The sequence below is a fragment of the Cyclopterus lumpus genome, chromosome 3 (assembly GCF_009769545.1).
Source record: "Cyclopterus lumpus isolate fCycLum1 chromosome 3, fCycLum1.pri, whole genome shotgun sequence".
NCBI classification, from domain to species: Eukaryota; Metazoa; Chordata; class Actinopteri; order Perciformes; family Cyclopteridae; genus Cyclopterus; species Cyclopterus lumpus.
In genome coordinates this window covers 27,059,896-27,081,726 of record NC_046968.1, presented here as the reverse complement: position 1 = coordinate 27,081,726, position 21,831 = coordinate 27,059,896, and positions in this window count along the sequence as shown.

Genomic DNA, 21,831 nt, shown 5'->3' with positions numbered 1-21,831 from the left:
TATATGTATTATATGTGAACAGTGAATGAATATATATACATACATATTATATATGTATATATATTATATGTGAACAGTGAATGAATATATATATATATATATATATATATATATATATATATATATATATATATATATACGATCAAGTTCTCGACATCAGAGCTTTGGTGTGGACTTCTTTCATCTGGAGCCGTTCTTTCTCCCCGGAGACTTTTCTTTTGACGCGTCTGTAGAACGACTCACGGCTGCCGTCCTGTGATCAAAGCCTCCGGTTCTCCATTCGTTCTGATCGCAACTATAAGAAATAAAGTAACATAATTCCACTTCTTTCATCAAAAATTCAAATTTAATAATCAGTCTGCGAAGAGCTATTTTAAAAGCAATTGCATTTGATTATGTACACATTCAAGTCACATCCCCCCCCCCCCCCGTTAATTTGAGGTTTCAAATGAAAAAACATGAAAAGAAACATGAAAAAAAGAAATTCAGTCAGCAGTTTTTTTTTCACACGTCGAAAAACGTTCCTTCTGTGCACGTGTGTGTCCTGAAAGTGGATTTCCAGAGTCTGTTGCTATCGCCTCATCTTTCATTAAAAAATTCCCCAAAAATGAAAGCAAGCAATTGCCCCGGCAGCTGATTGTTAATAGAAATTAAAATAAATAAAAAAAAACCTCCTGCAGCGGTGAGGCGATGCTTTTAAAAAATATAAACAAAAAAAACGTTCCAGAGATGCTTCATTTTATTTGGAGTTTACAATTTTCGAGTCATAAGGAGCGATAATCGGACCCGGACCCGAATATTTAAACTTTCTGTGGATTTGAGAGCAAAACGGGAGAAATTATGCCCACGATTGTTTTAGAGAATTATGACATCATCTAAAAAAAATAAAAAAAACATACTCCAAAATCTCCGTCTGCATGTTCAAACCACGCGGGAACGCCGATTTATTACTGCCGGCGTGCAGATTTACGATCCAATCAATTTCACATCTTTTTTTGGGGGGCTCAGAGGTGTGATATTTTCAGAATAAAACAAGAAGGAAAAAAAGAAAGTATTCATGACTGGAATGTGAGTTAATTTGCTTTTTGGCTAAACTGAACAATCCATCTGGAACTTGTTCATTACAATGGTGAGAATTGTCCTTCACAGGTCCCATCATAGGTCTTTTATTTCTTAATTTCTGCGATGCACTTTGTAAACACGTTTGGATAGACGCTACACAAATAGTTATTATAATATTTTTTTATTTTTTTAATATAAATATGGTTTTATTTGCATCGCTATTGAATCGGTGTATGATTAACCATATATATATAAAAATTAGACAAATCTGTAGCGCACACAGGTGCAGCAAATGAAGTCATATTTAATAGATATATATCTATATATCTATCAGCACCTGCACACTCGTTTCCACGTCTTGATATTTTTTTTCTTTTACACAGAGCATAAAGAAAGCTGGTTATTCAAATCCCTGCATATTCGACTCTAATGTCCAGGTTTCTGATCATAAGTCCCCTTTTGGCTTCTGGCTGCACTCGCAACTCGACAAGTGCTTTATACTCGTCATACTTTCCTCGTAAAAGCTTTATTTATTAAAACAAATTGTTTTTAAATGCTGAAATAAATTGCCTTTTTCTTTTTTTTTTAACTGTAAGTTAATGGGGAAAAAAAGTGGATAAGTACTCAATTAGGTACCAAGATAAATGCTTATTGGAGCTTCTGAAATGGTTCACATGCATGAAGCGAAACCAGGATACTTGAAAATACATAATCCAGAAACCAGTGTGCAGAAACCAGCACTCACTCCGTGGATCACACACACACACGCACACACACACACACACACACACACACACACACAAACACACACACACACACACACACGTGAAACCCGAGGCTCTCTTCAATGAACCCCATCATCATATTCTACCTTTACATTCTCCGTTTACTTCATTGCTTCCGATGTAAATTCTTTTTTCAGTTTGAGGACGTTGAGATTTTATTGAAACACATGAAGATAAATCTGGTTCTTCTGTGGAAGGTTTAGGCAGAATCTGGTCATCACTTATTCCATTTCATTGTTCATGATGTCTCTGCCTCACACACACACACACACACACACACACACACACACTCTTCCTCTCATCCATCTTTTATTCTCTATAATATTCACAGTGACACTTTGAAGATGCGTCGGGACGCCGGCCGCGGGGGCCTCGAACAGGTGCATCGTGGGAGGAAAAAACGTCAACGTCACAATGATACGAAAGGCACGCGGCACCGATTCCCCGTTTCTTTTTTCACCCACCTGGATCGGCAACAGATGCGCTTCCCGTCCGGGCTCTGGCGTTTCCTTTTGATCAGACTGCAGGTTTTCTCATGCGATGGCAGCGGAGCAGGTGTCACGGCCGCGGGTTAACTCCACTCATCTCGGGGAAAATCCATTCGGCCCTTTTGTGTTTGACATCTAATAAGCCCGGACTTAAATTAAAAGCCCATTAATACCACCTAATCGGGCTGCCTGCACCATCCCCGGAGGGGGGGGGGAGGGGGGGGGGCTACCTTCCCCCGTCACTGCCTACTGCACAGTTCACTCCATTAAAAAAGAAGTTCCGGTCGCCGGACGGAGGGAAGATTAGACTGGCGCTCTAATGGAGAGCCACAAAAAAAGGCGGAGGACGGGGACATACTCTTTTTTTTTTTTTTTTGCACAACAATTACTCGTTATCTTGTAATGAACTAGAGCGCTGCACGGAATGGGGCCAATCTGATTGGCTGCCGGCAAGACACAGTACATAGCACAGTACTACGCGACAGGAAGATGCCCTTGAAGAAGGAAGAAGGCCGGTGGTTTTAAAAAACCCGAGTCGGAGCGCTTCACGCCTCCGTTTACGTCCCGGCGTCTGAACCCCCCGGAGGACGGAAGCGGTGTCGCGTCTCTGAAAGCTACCGATCCGGATGCAAATATCCAATCCGATCTTTCAAGTGCACATCGGGACCTCGTTCTCCGTTGATTCTCACACACACACACACACACACACACCGAGAGGAACGGCGGTGACAAAAGTGTTTCTAAACCTTTCTCTTTGATAAACATCAGAGAACAAAGAACGCTTTGTGGCGCGAATCTCATTCATCACCGCTACACCTTTTTTTTTTTTTTTTTTGGGGGGGGGCCCGCTTCAAATGGTGGACACGTTTTTTTTTCAGGTCTCCTCTCCAAACCATCAATCGCCGTGTTCGCTTTGATTCAGTCAATTATCTGTCGGCTCAACTTATTAGCAACGCTCACGCTTCAAAACGGAGCCATTGAAACTGTCTTTTTAGGGACTTTTCATCTTCATCGTTCGACCAGATGTTAATTAAACAGGTGACAGGAATCCATCAGTGAAATCAAAAAGGGTGCACGCATGTTTTGGAATCAAGCTTAACGGCAGTTTAGGTGCAGCATGAATATTCCTTGTTTCAGAGGCTCTCGTCTGCCTCTCGGTACCCTGAATTTTTGGGGTTTCCACCCATCGTTGCCTGCAATCATTCGACCGTTCTTACAAGCTACATTTAAAGCGCTGTTGTGGCTCTATTTCTTTCCAAGTGGTCCTTTTTTTTTATGGTTAAACGGCGCGGCAATGGATTTAATTAAATAAATAAATAAAAAGATTATGCACCTCCCGAATGTATTCTCAATGCCAACATTCAACGCAGGAAGTAATCTATAGGTGTTACGGTTCAAAAGAATCTCCCTTTCCTACTTAAAGTGTTCCGTGATGTAGTTCTCTGGTGACGGATCCGCGTACCCACGCGTCGTCCTCATATACATTTTATTTAGTTTTCTGGCTATGAATTCCCCGCCAGTTGGACGTTCTCCACTGCGTAGCAATCCATGCGTCGTCTTACTCAGATCCTTAATTTATTGTGCTCTCGACAAGAACCTGAGAATAAAACTTTATCGGGCACATTGAAAAGGCTATCACCAAATCACGAACTCCCACTATGGGTCGCGATTTCCTCAACCCTGCAGGCTATAGACAGACAATGGAACGAGTGTATGGAAAACCAGGATTTAAACAATGTCACTCAACGGCGTGCACATACCTCCATTTTGACTCCGTCCCATAATCAATACATTTCCATTCATACCCGAGTCATCCTATAGTTATAACACCCATAAAAACATCTTAAAATCAGCATTACAGTTACAATAATAATACTCATACTTTCTCCTATGTTTTCCTAGAACATTCTTCATATAATCCCTTATTAAGTATCATATCTTTCTTATGTATTAATTTAAAACGTAGACTTTCTTATTTACATGTGCAAGTGTATATAAACACCATTACAACTTCACAATAGCAAGGTTGTGGAGGCATTTAGTGTCTGACGAACAAGAAATATTTGCGCTAACCACGATATCTCCAGAACTTTATATATATATATATATATATATATATATATATATATATATATATATATATATCCATCCATCCATTTTCAATACCGCTTAATATATATATATATAGTCCAAAGACATGCTGCAGGTTAATTGATCTCTAAATGTCCCATAGGTGTGAATGTGAGAGTGAATGGTTGTATGTCCCTACATGTGCCCTCGATGGACTGGCGGCCTGTCCAGGGTGTCCCCTGCCTTCGCCCTATGTCAGCTGGGATAGGCTCCAGCGCCCCCGCGACCCTAATGAGGATATATATATATATATATATAAAAAGGTGCTAAAAGCTAAATTCAGATCATATCTAGTGGCTCTCAACATGGCGACCGCTGAGCCGGTGGCTCGCAGCTAACGGTGCCACCGGCTCCAACAGTGTTTCTCCAGCCCGTGGGCTTCTCAAGTCACTACAATATCAATCCATGCACGTCGTTATTAATACGCTCAGAGAATCATGTGTAGAATTGTCCAGTTGGGTTGTGTCACCAAGTGTTTCATACAAAGTTGAATCCATTTTTTCTGACGCAGTCAAAACTATATTTTCTGCTTACGAGTTTTTTGTTGTAAAGTTCAGGTCGAGAAGTGAGTTTTGAAAGGCAGGAATTGTTTAGTCATCGATCAACGCGGCTTTCAAACCCCTGCAGATAATATATTAATGTGCTTTTGCAGTTTATCATTATGCCCCATCTGTCGGATGTTAATTTGGCCCACTTATCGAAGGCTGCACTCTTAAGTAATGTGTGAGGGCGGGTTTTAAACATTTTTTTTTTTCCATATTAGTATTTTTTAATTAAGATAAATGAGTCTGAGTGACTATTAAAACTCATTTTCACCCGACTATTCTTTCACTCCAGTTGACGCTGCACATGCTTATTGTTTATAAAAAAAAAAGGAGTTATTAACTGGTGACACAAGACAGTTGTTTTCCCTTTTATTTATTCAGGCTATTGGATTTGGAAGCTTCCTTTTGAAGACAGGAAAAAGGAAGGAACACTTTTGGCTGCAGTCAAATCTGATTTGTTTCTCAAATCGTAAAAAAAAATCTTTAAAAAAAAAAAAAGGCAGAGTGTCCGCACGGTTATTTGCGAGTTGATCAGATTTGATTTGTGAATCTGGACATCACCGACCTTCTCTACGCGCGTTGCCGTGGCGACGACATCGGCTGCAGATCTTATTTTTTCCGACTCTCAGGATTGTCGTTGTTGTCGTTTTGGGATTGTCCCCCCCCCCCCCCCCCCCAAAAAAAAGACACTTAGAAATCAAATGTTGAGCGTCCGGCGTGTCCCGGACAGAGAAAACAAGACGTTCTCATTCCCAACGCAGCAAATACAGCAGAAAATATGCGTCGCTTCAAAGCTTTAACACACGTTTTCCACTGGAATATTTCACTTTTCCTACTTTTGTGATGCCACGTGACGCAGAAATTCTCCCAAAAAGTAGAAATACTCAAGACTTTTTTCATATTTTTAACCCCCCCCCCCCCCCCCCCATGCACCAGCTCTATGAAGCTCAAAGTCAACACACATGCGAGTTTTGGCCGTTGTATTAAAATCACAAAGCTCTCGTGAGCATCAGATCGTCTTGTGGCGCTCGCAGTGCAAGAAACACTTTACGGCTCTGTTTGTTTAATTATCCTCCGCTGAGGCATCAACACCCACCCCCCCCCCCACCCCCCCCTCCACACCCCTCATGAATTAATGATGCACATCTCTGGTTGTTGTTGGTAAGCTGCATTGGGAAACAAGACTGGTCGAAGTTAATTTGACATTCAGCTCCGGTGGTTGTATATATATATATATATATATATATATATATCCTCCTTTATTGGCTAGAAGGCCCACTTGGCAACGACCTCGATGTAAGTGTTGCGCTTCGGGTGCCGAGTGGACTGAGGATTATTTCTTTGTTCAAAGTTGACTTTGCTTATGCACGATGACCACGGCTAGAATTACATGACTGGCGATGACATGTATACATATTTTTAAAGTATTCAAGTAAACAATGGTCAGCAGAGAATCACTTCCCGACCACGTAATAAAGAAATATTTAAGTGCCCTCACAATAAAAGAAAGCCTTCCATAAGTATTTCACACGAGACGTGTGCCCTGATGCAGGTAACCGAGTGGAAAAGTGATCTTTTATTATTCACTCCAGCGATATTCAAAATCACCCTCAATCCGACCGCAAAGAAGTCTGAAAAAAGGGCCGAAAGAAGTGCGTCTCCGGCCGAAGGAATCGAGAACAGTTCAAACATTGTTGGGTGCCTTTAGAGCAGAAGCTTTCATTTCACCATCGGGTCTCTGACTTTTCTTTTAAGCCTCATATTGATTTTATTAGAAATAACCCAGATGCTATTTTTCCCACAAACACGTGATATTCCCCCGTCTCCGTTTATTTATTTGACCCTTGACCTCTGGCCTTCAGTAACTTTTATAGTTATTTTAACCCGAACAACGTCGTTTTCTGTGAAGTTTATTTTGAAAAGTGTTTTCGAGGGGTAACTTTTCGTCAGATGTCATACAAACCTTTTGCATCGGTTGTTGTTTGTTCATCACGTGCATTTATTTCAGCGATCCTTTTATACTTAATTCAGATTTTCATATTCACTTCGACATACTCAACAACCTTTTTGTTTCATGCCTGGAACTATTACAAAAATGGCTTTTAAAGCACCAACAGATTATAATTATTGGCCAACTTGTTCTTAAATGTAAATGTTCTTGTATTTGATTGCATTTACCTCCATTTTACTTAACAATATTAAATATTAATTATTTTCATGCTACGTTGGTGTCTTCAAATTATTATCTTTATTATTATTTATTCATGTGCATCCATTACATAAAATTTCATTTAGCTGAGCTTTTTTATCATTTACATTCATACACTGCAGACACAGCTTCAGGGTTAAGTGTCTTGCTCAAGGACACATTGACTAGGGCGGGGGATTGAACCACCAACCCCCTGATTGAAAGACGGACCTGCTAACCACTGACCCACAGTCGCCCCGTGTTTACTTCCATGTTCAAGCGCCTCAGGACCTCCTCGAGAACGGGTCGCTGCAACTCCAGGAGCTCGAGCCTCTCGTTACATTTTGATATCAAAACCGAAGCGAGCATCGCCGTAGAAACGACGGCTCTTCCGTCATCTCGATTGCCGCTGATCAGCGCCTGATGAGAAGCCCGGTAGAACGTGTTCGTTACAAACCATGCAGGGTTTACTGAGGGAGTCCTGAATGAGGCCCGCTGGCTTCAGAACCTCCTGGGCCCCGGTCCCGCTGCACAAGTCTTCCATGTTGGGAGCTCGGGGTCATTGAAGTGTCGTGCTTCTGGGAGGTGAAGCCGCTCTCAGTAGTCGCCGTGTACGTCTGGATTACACTTTAAGATTAAAATTAGCATCTCGCTGGATAGTAAGCAGGACGTGAAAGGCGTCGAGTGCTCGTCCATTTCACCCAAATGCAAAGCATCCCTTTAACACCCTTTGATTCGGGGTCTTTGCATGAGATTTACCCCCGTTAACTCCCGCCTGATAATCCGCACAAATGAGTATCAGCTTTTAGATAAACGAGCATTTTCACAAATGCACGAGAGCTATTAGATTGATGGATAATATCTATGAATTAAAAACATAAAAGTTGACTTTATTATTGGGTCTTTTTGGTACAGACTCCAGTGCCTCCGAGGCCAACGCTGTTTTTGACAAATGGATAGAAGTATATTCAGCTTTGAACCGTCCCCGCTACACAGCTTTCCCAGAAAAGCTTGAGTGACTTGCCCTTTTCTTGCCCATCAATTCTCCTTGTTACTCTCGGAGACTTAAAAAAAAAGAAAAAGAAGGCTAAATTCACTCGTGCCCATCTATTTTGCGATGTGCAAAACACATTGCAATTCAAGGCTGAAATGGCAGCCTTGAATTCATTTAAAATACCCCGTGACATTAAAGACATGGCGACTTCCCCCCCACCAGGTTCTAGTGGGATGGACATCAATGTGGGGTCCCTTTTTAATGTATTCTTGCATCTCGGATTTTTGACTTTCCTGTAATCCAAGTTCGCGGTTGTGCACGTTGACAAGCGCCACAGATTTTTAAAACGACTCTGGTGCTTGTTGTTATAATGAAATTCACCAAAGTTAACTCCGCCCCCAGTGTAGTCGTATAAGGGGATGAGGGGGGGGGGAAGAATCCTATTGATCGAGAGACTTGTGGGGATTCTGCTGAGCATTTTCTCAGCACATTTCACCGCGTCAGCGCTGCCTCGGGGCAGCCGACTGGTGTAGCTCTCGAGGAGCAGGGCGGAGGGACTTGATGCAGGTGGAGTGAATATAATGACTTAGCACTTCAGGGCTCTGTAACAACATCCCGACGCCCTGATCCCTTGTTATAGACTATTGATCCGACGCCCGGGCTTCTGTAGTCTAAAGGGCATAGACTTTAAAACATGACAACAGATTTTTTTTTTTTGGGGGTGGGTTTTTCTGCCAACCCAGTTACCATTGAAGCATCATCATCATCATCATCATCATCATCATCATCAGCATCATTGACTTTACAATATTTCACCTCTGGCCAAATCAAATCCTCCGTTGTTTGTTGGCTACATCTTTGCATTACTATTTTGTTTTCTTACTATATTCTATTTGTCGTTATATTGTGCATTTTTCTTCTTCTATTCTATTTTTTGTATATATTGTGCTTTTAATTTAAAAAAAGTTGTTGCATAACCTGCATGTACAGATGCTGCTGTCGCAAAGAAATGTGATTAATAAAGTATCTATCTATCTGTCACAACGGTTTCTGCTTATTTCCCATTTCTTCCTTCATTTTACAGCATTGCAAAAAATGTGTGTTTTTCAATAATAGTAGCAAAGGTGGTCACAGGTGTATCAGTAGTTTGAAGGAGCAGTAATAGTGAAGGCAGCAGCAGCAGCTCGAGAGACAGTCGGGGAATATTAATAATATTGATCCTCAACTAGTTGTCCCCAGAGAGTTTATGGGTCAAGAACATTTATTTTCCGTGTTTAAAAGTGTTGTTGGGTTAACCGTGAAGTTTTTGTACGTGCATCATGTAGCAAATTGTATGTAATGTTACAAAAAAAAGAAAATGCCTTTATTTTAAGTTGCAAACTATATTTTCTTCAGGTAATATTGTAATACCTTTCCCACAATGTAATAATTCATTACATAATGCACATAACTGTTAAAACATACTGCGCTCGTGGTTTTCTGACATTATGTGCTGATTATTATATGATGAGTGGCTACACGGCCTCAAGTGTCACTATCTGAACATGACCGTATAATTACCAATATAATTAAACATATTAAACACATCAAAGCTTAGCAGGTAGGGAGTCATTTTAAAAAAAATGCATAAGGCTCACCATATTAATAAAGACAAAACCAGTCTGCCTGTGATGGTAAATCCATGTCTGCAAAAGATTTGCAGCCTGCTGCTCGGGATTTAAATATGTATTAAAGAATTCTTCATTTTATTAAATGGATTTAAAGGGTTTAAACATTATTTTTTTTTTTACTATATTTATTTCTAGAAATAACTACAAACAACAAGACACTGAAAACGTGGTGATTATCACTTGACATTAGCCGGAGAGTCATTTACTCCCGGACTCCAGTGCTCGCAGACAGAAAACTACAAACCAAAAAGGTTAAATAAAACATTTATGTCCCCCAGATGGAACATGAAGACGCATAAGAACAAGAACAGCGTTGGAAATACCAAACCTTATGTCCTAGTCTATCAATTACAATGACGTGATTAATCGCATTCAAAAGAGGGGGGTGAGGGGGGGGGGGGGCTGAAGGTCAAGCGGCACCGCCACCGAGCACTAACTGGAGGATGCATTCATCAGACGGTAATTAACAGAACAGAGAATGGCGGTTTCAGTGCGGAGGGGTTTAAAAAGGCCTCTCTTCTAGTGGCTGAAACGCTCTCGCATTTAACGTGATGAAGTGTGTGGAAGGGATTCAAAATGTCAATCCCCAAACGCAGTCGGTTTAAATTTAAGAGAATCGCGGACGGTGCATTGAGCCATTCGTCTGCCCGAGTAAATCTCATGACCTTTTATGAGAATAAAGTCCGGGCAATCGACGCGGTTCTTCCAGTGAAAATAATGGGAAAGTTTCACAAGTATAGTCGGCTCAAAATGTAAATTACGAGGCTGCGGTGAACTGATACGCCGATGATTACGCGGTTTATGTTTCCTCGGCGTTAACGATCAGATCAGCAGGAACACCTGTCGGGGCCGTGATTACAAAGGAGAAAGAAAGAAAAACCCCAGAGAGGTAAATTCACAAAAGAAAGAAGGGGAAAAAAAATGAATAATCCGAGTCCAGATGATCTGATGGTTGATTGTCTCCTGGATGGAGCGATAATATGCACAGCTGGATGGAATCATTAACGCAGACGGAGCCCGTTTGCACTCGAAAGCAAAAAAACAACAAAAAAGAGACCAAAAAAAACAGACGATTGTGTGGGATGTTCATTAAAGATACGAGAGCACACAGTGTGCTTATGATGTGAAATGGCTGCTATAAAATAAAAAAAAGGGATAAAATAACAATACGCCAGTGATCAAAGAGAGAAATGACTGCTTCCCCCCCGAAGAGGGTTTAGACACAGTTTGTGGAGAGTTTTGGCTCAGCTTTTCATTTTTAAAAAACACGTTGCGTCGGGATTCAGGGTGAAATTTACGTCAAGGAGGGCCAAAGAGACTTATTGTTGTTTACAGGAGCCCTGCAGACTCTTCACTGACCGAAGTGAGTCGGCACAGAAAGGAGAAGAAAAAAAAAAAGAGTCCGAAACTGGCTTGTTCTGAGGGTCCACTGACCCACGAGTCACACTACTTCAATTTTTTCGTCAATACGAGTAAAAGGGTGTCATTGCGAAGTTTTCATAGGACGGAGGTCACGGTGGATAGATGGGGTCAACAAACAGGAATTTGCGACTTCTGCAACACTTTCCCAATAATACATCAACTACCAGAATCCTACTGACCCGGAGCAGCTTCTAGCTAGTCTGAGGTACATTGTTGTGTAGACTAGGCTACTGTAAGCTATTTTATTAAGTTTTCTTTGAGTTATATAGTCTTTATGTCTCGGGCTTTTATTGTGAAAGGTAATATTAGAAGCGGTGGACCTGGCCCGCGCTGCCTTTGTCAAGTTTAAAAGGAATGATAAAGTGTGCCGTTGGACTAAAGGACCTTGTTGTTGTACATTATAATGTGCATTTTTGAAAAGCTCAGAACAAAGCCACTTGTGATATTTATGGTCTGTATTAAAGTAAATATAGGAAAAACACGCCTCCGGTGTGTACCATAACGCTTTGTTTTGTGTCTTTTTAAAGCATGGCCACGATTATTTTAACCTCATTATTATTTGTTACCATAGCAACAAAGGTCCCCTAAACTTAACAAACCCCAAACTTGGATTCCTCTCTAAATAATACACAAGTAGTATCAGTTCAGAAATCTGTGTTGTTCTGGAGGACGTATGTAATTTAATTCGGAGGGATTATTTCTCAGCGCCGCCTCACACGAGAGATTAACGAGTTGACATTAACAATGTGTGCACCTGCGCCCAGAATACATAGAACAGTGTTTACATATTGATCTACCCAACACGTTAAATCACCCTTTTCAAACAATGAATAATAACGCAAATTCTCTTCAGAAAACACCAGTTAATTCTGACTGAGCCGTTGACATCGTCGTTTGCATTTTGATTATTAACGTTCGCTGTGTGTCAATGGGTTTGTGGTGATCTCCATACAATCCTTTGATTTGATTTTTTTTGGGTGTTATTTCATTAAAGTGTAGTTAAAATGTAATCACACGCACATACATGCCTTACTTTATTTCTGTCAGTGTGCATTTACAAACGTTCTAATTTGGGCATCAATCCTGTCCTTGACCACGCTGCAGTGAGCACCAATTTTTCCTTTTTCATGACACACTAGTTTTTAGTTTTTTCTCTGCAGGGTTGTGCGTGTTCTGCCCAAAGCGCGATTTTAGTTGAAATGAAAACCGTGTTTTTTTCAAATGTAATTCCCCCCCCCAACTTAAATCTGTATCTATGATTTGCCTGCATGGAATTCTTACCCGTTGATTTACTACACTATGAAAGTGACTTTACTTTTAAACCCCTGCTTTAAAAAAGGGGAATGTCTAATTATTGTCCTAACTATTTTATAACATGCAATGTCACTTTCTATTCCTTTTCAGAATTTACGACGGCCTGAAGAAATCCGCAAATGATGTCATTCAGGATTATACGTCTTCTCATGGTCCAGGATTTATCTTGGATAAAAAGAAAACAAAAACTAACTCAGCTTCGTCTTCTTGCACCTTGGATCACACCGAGTGTGATCTTCTCCCTCTCTACCTCTATTTCCTTACCAAAAAATTTAAAGAAATAATTCTATCCTCAGGTGATTTTACTGCCAGCCCTAAGAATATCATCCTCTTCCCAACAAAGTCAGGAAGAGTTTCTCATTGCTTTCAAATCCCTTCCCTTAAATAACCCCCACGTAACGCTGCAAGGTCCCATATCAATCTACTGCTCGTTCCCGTCTCGTGTCCCTGGAAAGTTTGCTTCTCAATGCCGCAGTGGCCAAAAAATACCATCTTCATGACGTCTCGCGTCCTCTGTACTCGGTGACCCTGACAGTGTCCGTCAGGGAAGCCTCGTTCCAACATTGTCTTAAATACATTTTGCAGGAATTATACAGTTGTCAGAGCAGATATTGTTTGACCTTGGTCGCATTGCTAAGACGCAGTCGCACAACTTTACAGGAAGTGTGGGCGGAAATCAAAAATGAAGTTCGTCCGCTTCATGCGACCGGCCCAATTTGGTCGTTGCAGCCTCGTGGTCAATATCCAGTAAATGTCTGTTACCCATTGAGGAAAAATGGGATTTGCACCAAACTTCACACGGGGCTCTAAAATACCTAAATACACATTTTCACATTGGAAAAAAAACAACTATATTTCCATTATTCAACAAAACATTTTTTTCACTGAGTGTTTTTTCCTTTCAGAACAAAGCCGATGCTCAAGGTTTTGCACGATGGTGAGTTTATACTGCACCATATCTCCCTGAATGTATTTACTGCTGCTGATTAGTATGTATAAATAATCTCTAGGAAACGAGGTTATCACTCAGTCATGCTCATGTTGCGGCAGATTAGCTATATTCGCAAAAGACAAAACATTATCGTCATTATTATAATGAGGAATGACCACCATAACACATACCACGACTGATAGATAATGGTGAAGTCCACAGGAGGGCAAAAAAGGTCCCTCTCCAGCTTCTTACATTCGAGTTATATTAGAGCTCTAATTTCTGGAGGATAGAAAGCTTATTAGAGAGAAAACACCTTCGAAAGGCCAACTGCCCAAAGAGATGCATGAATGCTGCACCGGACCAAAGCAAATCAGACTTCTAGATACTTGTTCAGTTTGGTTTTGTGCCTTTAGAAATCTCAAAGGCTCTCAAATGCTGCTATGGCCAACACATCACAGAATCTGTGAAAGAATGAAGAAAGAAAGAATGAATGAAAACCATGTTTGGTTGATTATCAAGGTCTAAAAGATGTTTTATTTTTGAAAAAATGATCACGACACATCCGTCTGAGCCTCTTGACTCGTGATAAGTTTCTCCAAAAATTAGAAAAAAACAAAACATCTTTGGAGAGCTTCTTTGGAAAGGGTTAAAAGGCCCAATGAGGAGACGAGGAGAAAAAGAGCCTAAGACAAGCAAGAAATAGAAAGCTGCATTTAAAAAAGACACATTCAGGAGTCCTACTGGAAATACGGGCTTATCGTTACATAACATGTGGCCAGTTTAAGATGTATTTATGTACTTTATTCGACCGGCATGAAAACATATTTACTTTTTCGGCATATTTTACCTGACACACCTTGAAGGCCGGACCCTGGCAATGTTGTCTTGCAAGAAACCGGTCCGTGGCGCAAAGAAAAGGTTGTGGACCGCTGGTCTATATGGCAATGAAGGATGTATCCCAACAGGATGAATACTGCCTGCCATTAGAAGGAAGCCAGCCAACTCTTTCACAACAAAAGACTTTACATGACCAAGATGGATGAGATAACTTTGTACTGTAATGCGTCTAATCACAAAAGTGGTCCGGTGGTCCGGTAGTCCCCCCCCCCCCCCCCCAACTACTGTTAAAACTGCACTTGCCAAATAAGGTCCGGGCTTGACTCTGCAATACGTCTCAAATGTATTCCTCCCAACATTTGAGATACTGCCACGGTCTGTTCAACAAGAACAGAAGGCCAACTCTCTCTGCCATCCCGATGTGCCCTGCCTATTCCCTATAGATTTTAAATGTATCAAGGAAAAAACCTGATGGTGCACTATTTTCCTACTTTATATCAGTTTGACTAAAAAAAAATAAAAAAAAGTAGCAGTCAGCATTTTCTTCACAGGAAATCAGTTAACAACTTAAGTGATGAACTCAACTCAAATGTTCCAACGTTGGAGCCATTGTTCTGCCCCGCAGTGTATAGAGCTCATAGTTTATTTAATTCAGATCCTGTGTATAATTGTCTCTGTGAGATTTCTCTAATGACTGCTGTGAATATTGCTGCTGACAGCTGTTGAAAGACCATGCAACAACAATAACGATAGTAATATAGCTGATGGGAGGGAAAAGACCCAACGGAGGATGTAATGGGCTTCAAACCCATGAGAGTCGTACTCGTGGCTTCAGCATGCGGCTCACTGGGAAACTATGAACATTTGAGAATGTAAGAGCGAGGTTAGCTTAGGGATACTTTGTCTTCCATTGCACCAGCGTTGTTCAATAATAGGACATTCAGTTTGCAAGTAGGATATCAACTGAACCAGGAACAGCTGTATAGATCCTTGTGATGGGCAACTTCAAATACACACAAATGGAATCTACACTTTAAGATGACACACACAGGTAACTCTGTGGAGCTAAAACACGAAAAAGATACACTTCTTACTCAGGTGCTAGTACGTCATGACACACCAGAACGGTTGCACCTGTGTAAAAACCCTAAAAACCCCAGGTGCTTTTGCTCAGGCGCGTGGCAAATGTAAAACAGCAGCAGACGACCGATGCCGATGGCCACGTGCAAAAGAATCACAAAATAATTTCTCAATGGGACCCTTTGTCTCGTTGGTGCAGCACCTTTTGTTGAAGACCTCAAGATTGCCAGTTGTTCACGGAGAACCAAAAGGCTACAACTGCAACATTTGATTACGTGAGCAACATTTCAAAGGCTGTAACTAAAGTCTAAACTACCAGTTTGAGTTGTTAAGTTTAAGCCCAACGGTAACATACCCGTCACATGTCTTCGTACTGGCATGCACCACAAACCAGGAAGTGGCAAGACCCAAGATAACACGAGCTGGCTGTGACTATGCCTGTGTTTATATGTCCTGTGTTGGAGAATTACGTCCATCATTGGTTAACATGCCCGACTCATCAGTCTTTGGTGGCCACACTTATACCTACAAAGAGTAATACCCTGCAGTTCGTATATAACGGACGTAATCGTGACCTCAGGTGAGGCGGGCTGTTCTCATCCGACGTTCGTAGCTATACTTGCGGGGAAAAAAATAGCACTGTAATTCATAGATTAAATTAAACCCAGGCGACTGCTTTTTGCTTTTTGTTCGACGATCCCAAGTAGTTTTGTTGCCTGACTAAGTATATCATCACAATCTTTTCCTCAACCCTAACTAAGTTGACGCATAAGGCTTGAGAATGTGTTGGAACATGAACATATAGATACAAAAGAACGACTTGAAAAGCCCTGAATGACGCAACGATCAATCCCCTTTGAGAATTCAAGGACGCACTCCATTCGAGGCCGGTGACGCATAGCAAACCCAGCTCGTCAGACACAATTGGCAAAAATGTTGGTTCACGAGGGGTCAAGAGTTCAAGATTTCAAGCAACCAAAGAAGGAAAAGACCAGCGGGCAGAAACATCCAGAGTCGAATGGCCTTGGGCTCCTGACAAAGGGGGGAACGGTGAAACCGGCACAAAAAAAACAGGATTAGACGGACTAAAAGGAAGAGCCGAGAGCAGAAGGGAAAAGACAAGAGCATGCCGAAGGATGAATAAAGCATGTGAATCGGGAGGAGGAGAAAGGTGTGGAGTTCACGAAAACCAAAAGAGGAAACTTCCAAAGTTCCTCCAAAGTGGTGTCGCGGTGTGACAGATGAAAAGCATCAGACAGGAAAGATCAGACCAATCAGAAGGGAAGTGTCGATAAAACTACAAGTAAACAAAAAAAAACAAAGAAAACGTTTGATAGATCTGACTGGAGAGAGTCTTTTGAGGGAAATGAAAGAAAGGACAAAGAAGGAAGGCGTTGCGACGGCATATCACACGAGCGCCGCTTTAAATATGTAGTGTGCTGCTGGATACGGCTGCCATTTCATTCTTTTTCTTCCATTATTAACAATAATTCCCCCCGAAGAGACGAAAACCAACAATGAATTTGTCCTTCCAGAAAAAAAGAAAAAAAGGAGAGCCTGTAAAGCTTCAGTGCTGAATGAAGACGGGATGCTGCATTCGTGGGGCGACGTGGTCCTTGATTGTGATCAACCCAAAGACACCCAAGTTTACTTTCCACACCCCTACGAGGATAAAATAACTAGTAACCTTGTAACAAAGCCACATTTATGGGAAATCAACAAATCCTCTGACAGAGGAAAATATTGGGTTTTGGGAAGTGATGTTTGTTAAGCATGGAAGTTACGCAATAATCAAATCAACATCAACTTTTGTTTCCACATGGGACATGAACGGCGGTGTCCTGGGTGCATGTCCTGTATTTATAGACCTGCCGATCCTGACCTCCTTCTTGTGCAGTTCCTAACTGTTTAAATACTTCCTTGTACACCATGATATAGATTATATATGAATATATATATATATATATATATATATATATATATATATATATATATATATATATGAATTACCTGCATTACCTTTCATAGGTATAGCTAGAATAGTGTTGGAGAGCAGCCTGCACCGTCGAAACATACCGTTATCTTTGGTGCAGATTCCTCTAATATAAAAGTAATATCTAGGGATACGTGGCATGGAGGACCGTGTGTGATGGGCGGAGGCCACCAGCCCTCCATCAGCCCTCCACCACTTAATCGCTGTCTCTCTGACACCCGCTGTTTGCCTGACCCGCTCTTTTATTCCTGCCACATGCTGGATCGCCATGAAGCCGTTTCTTTCCACATATTTCTACCCTCAAATAGTCCAGCCTGCAGCTATGGCAACGGGAAGTGGTTAAGATGACTCTGTTATCAGTAGTTGGTCAGATTTGATATTCTAAGAATTGTGCCACTTACCATATCAATTCATAGGAGCAATACCAACATTTTGAATAGTAAAATAGCAGCAAATTACTTTTCACTATATCTATATATCTATTTATTCCCGAGCTTGGGCATCGCCATGTCGAGAGCGATCGCTCCCAGTCTCTATTCTTTGAATGATGTGTTGTCGATTTGAATTTGAATGCCCTCGATCTTTCATGTGCATTAGTGAAAGCAGATGTTTAATGACGATTCAGGATTTTGTACGCACCATTTCCATTTCAATAGAAAACCTGTAATCATTCAGATGTTCGAGCTCTCCACCAATCCACAATTTCCACAATAAACCAACAAACCACTTTTTAATTTCTTGGGGGGGGGGGGGGGGGGGGGGGGGGGGGGGGGGGGTCGAGCACTTAGGAATGGCACACACCAGTAATCAAATTGCTTTTCAACCGATGGGGAAAAAGCAGAACAACATGGTCTTAAAAGACAAATAACAAGAGACAGAGATGCCACAGTCAAGTCTGAATAGCCTTAGACAATGAAACAACACCATCGACTCCTAGTAATTGTGTGCGTGGGTGGCTTTGTACGTCTACTTATGAGCACTTTTTGGATTTTTGCAGTACGCAACCTGAAATAAGACGTCGACAAAAAATCAGTCATTCGGTAGAATGTGTTCTTGTGCAAATTGCTAGCAAAAAAAAAACAAAACACGATAACGGCACAGAACGAGCGAGCGGGTGATGGAGTGCAGCAACGCTCGGTTAAAAATAAAATAAAGAAAAGTCGTGCGATGTGCTGAATCACCTTCATGTGCGTCTCCTCCCCATTTTGGCACACTTATGTTCAAGGTGACTTACTAATGCGAAACAGGTGCAGGCGAGATAAAAAAAAAAAAAAAAAAGATGTTAAAAAGGCCCCGGTGTGCCTGATGAATACGCCATTTAGCCGGCATGAATCTCGATCACGCACCCGTGCATCATTACAACAATGGAGCCCGGTGACTCGCGCACACATTGGACGGTAACGGCGTTCCCCGGGGAGGTGCCGATTGTTTTTCCCCTCGGAGGAGATTCGTGACACGTGGGCTCACCGCCGCGCCGCCCTTGGCCTTAAACTTGCTCCGAAAGTTCAAACCGCCCCCCGAAAACTTGTTTTACAGCTCACATTCCAAAAAAAAAAGTGTGACCGTCGAGTCTGCAACGCGACAGGAAGAGAGATAAATGATGCCACTGCGGAAAGATCACGGAAAAAAGCTTGTTGAGGAGAAAGGGGAAGACAGACTAAGTGCTTGGATCAATGGCGTTTCGATGACATGGTCTCTGGTTCAACTTTATTGTTAAAAGGTAAACAACGGTTGATAATTCAGTGAATTTAACCTCCTGCAGAATTTAAAAAAACCTCCCTTTCAAAGAGACGTCAACACAACATGAATCGCCGCATTTTTACTTCATCTTGTTCAGATGAGCCTTGAACAACTTTTACATATTTACTTTTACTTCAATTCAAAATGTGGTGTAATGTGTTTTTAGAGGAGTAGCCACGGGAAGGAGTTTCATCTCATCCCACTTTTTTGGGGATCTGCTGGGTAATTCCAACAAAAAACAGTGTGTTGGAGCCAGGACGTAAACCAAATGATGGAGGACACTTGTTGATGACGTCTGCTTGGTGGGGGGGGGGGGGGGGGCGGGTTCGGTCTCTGTTGTCTCTGCAGGTGGCTGATTGGCGTGATCTGGAACACCTGTGGGCCCATGTGGTCCTGGGTTACGCGGGTCCTCGCTCCAGTCCAATCCAGAGAAATAGACATTCCTAGTCAGATCAAGTATCCTAGGATGGACATTTTTATGTCAACGACAATCACCATTTTGTTTTTAGGCTGTCAAATGACCGCGGCAGACCGTTCAGTTCTACTCCGACTCAATGTCTTTATCCTAGTAGTTACTTTCTGGTCCTCTCGTCGTAGACGGCACCGAGCAGAACTCTTCCCGTCAGATAGTTTAAATAGTACGATCAATAAGGGTAAAGAGCGGCCCCTCACAGTGGAGATCGATACCCCGTTTTTATCGTCCACAAGTCGACGGGTGACGTCCCCATGACTACGTCCACTTCTTACTTATACAGTAATGTGTTGGACACCCTAAGTGGATTCTCATTTTACCACAAACACTTCATTGGTGGCACATCTGTAAATCGTCTCTCTCCATCTCGAAGTCCCGGGCAGATAAAAAAGCTGAACCCAAAACATTTTCTGACAAGAAAGAACAAGACGGATACCGACAGCAGGAGGCAGTCCGGCCGGTTGCTCTGGAAACAAAGTGCCCGTCACGATGATGCGATCCGACGGTCGACACGACATCTATCTGGAGGCAGAACAGACGGGTAATCGCTAACATTGTCCGGCGCCCTGAACGCACCCCCGCCTTCCCTGCTCCGCCCTCACCGCACTGGTGGCTGTTAGCAGCCGGCTGACAGAATAATGACAAGGCGGTGACAAAAAGGTCAAACATCACGGCGGAATAAAACACGAGAGAGGCACCGGGAGCACGGCGCTCTGGCAAAAGAGACGGATTCGTGCCGCTGCGCGGAGAGAGCGAAGAAGGGCAGCGAGGCCACGCCGGTGAATCGGTTCGTATGCCGTTTGGTTGTGAATGTCAAAATACTTCTTAGTCACGTCGCTTACTTGCTGCTCAGTGTGTGTGTGTGTGTGTGTGTGTGTGTGTGCTGTCAGATTCGAGCAGAAAGCCTTTTACTCGGGCCGTAGATTACGACACGTCCAATTTTTTTCCCGAGCTGAAGTCGGCTCGTGGAAAAAGCATCAGGCCGCCGCGGGAAAAATAAAGAAGATCCATCCCTTAATATTCCAACTGAATTCCCATTAATGGAGACTTTAATATTTCTATTACCTTGCTGTGTTGTTCTCCAGGTTAATATTATTTCGTAATTAAGGCATTAATCCTCATGTACAAACTATAATAGCCCATATAAGAAGACATTTCCCATTTCAAGTTGAGGCCGTTCAGTTCTGTACATTAAACCAAAAGGACGCCACGGACCCCTTAAAATACTTAAAGTACTGGAGCTAGTCGCCGATTCAAACTTCTCAGTAGAAAATTGCCAGTAAATTGGTACATGTGGCTCTGTGACCGGTCGGTGAGAAACTCATCTTTCTTTTTTTTACCTTCTGGGATGGAAGCTTTCTCAAGTCGGCAGCTCAAACCTGCACGTCTGCAGCTCTGCCAATACAATTCTAATTGTAATATAATAACAATTATATTGTAATTACAGAGAATCATTAAAAGATTTACAACAATGCTGATGTACTTACAACGTTATATGCACGTAACTTTTTTCTTCCTAATCAACGGTTTTGATTGACTCGCTCATGCTTAAATATCAAGGAAATACAATAAATGTAATTCAGACAACCTGCAATTTCTCCATTTTAATATCATATTGTGAAGAATATGAACATGAAATCCTTCCTTTTCAGTAATGATCTGCTCACATAATAAAAAATATAAAAACTCATTAGCAACATCTATACAGACATGGTTCAGTGAACCCGGCTCAGGGGCCATAATTAATTAATAGTCAACAAAAGCTCTGAGGCGATGCTATATTTGTGTAATTATCATGCTCGGGACGTTTAAAACACGGTTACGGTGACGTGACATTGTTCAACAATAATAAAGCAATGCTGTGTTTTAAATATGGAAGTCCCGTCAGGGTTTTATGGACACAGTAGGCTCCTTCTTTCTCACCACATTTCATTCTTTAAGCACCAACCGAAAAAAAAGAAATGGGTGACGAAATATTTGCTCTCTGTTTCTCACACTAGAGTGACTTGAATTCCTCCCGGTTGACGGACACATCTTGCAGTTACGACTGATTGCAGGAACCAAGTGACGCTGCTTGTGCGTTTTAAACCGCAGAGGCGAACAAAAGAGAGTTTTCTATGAATGCTAAATATATATTTCCCTCAGGGAAAAGCTGTCGCTGTTGGAGTAAGTTGACA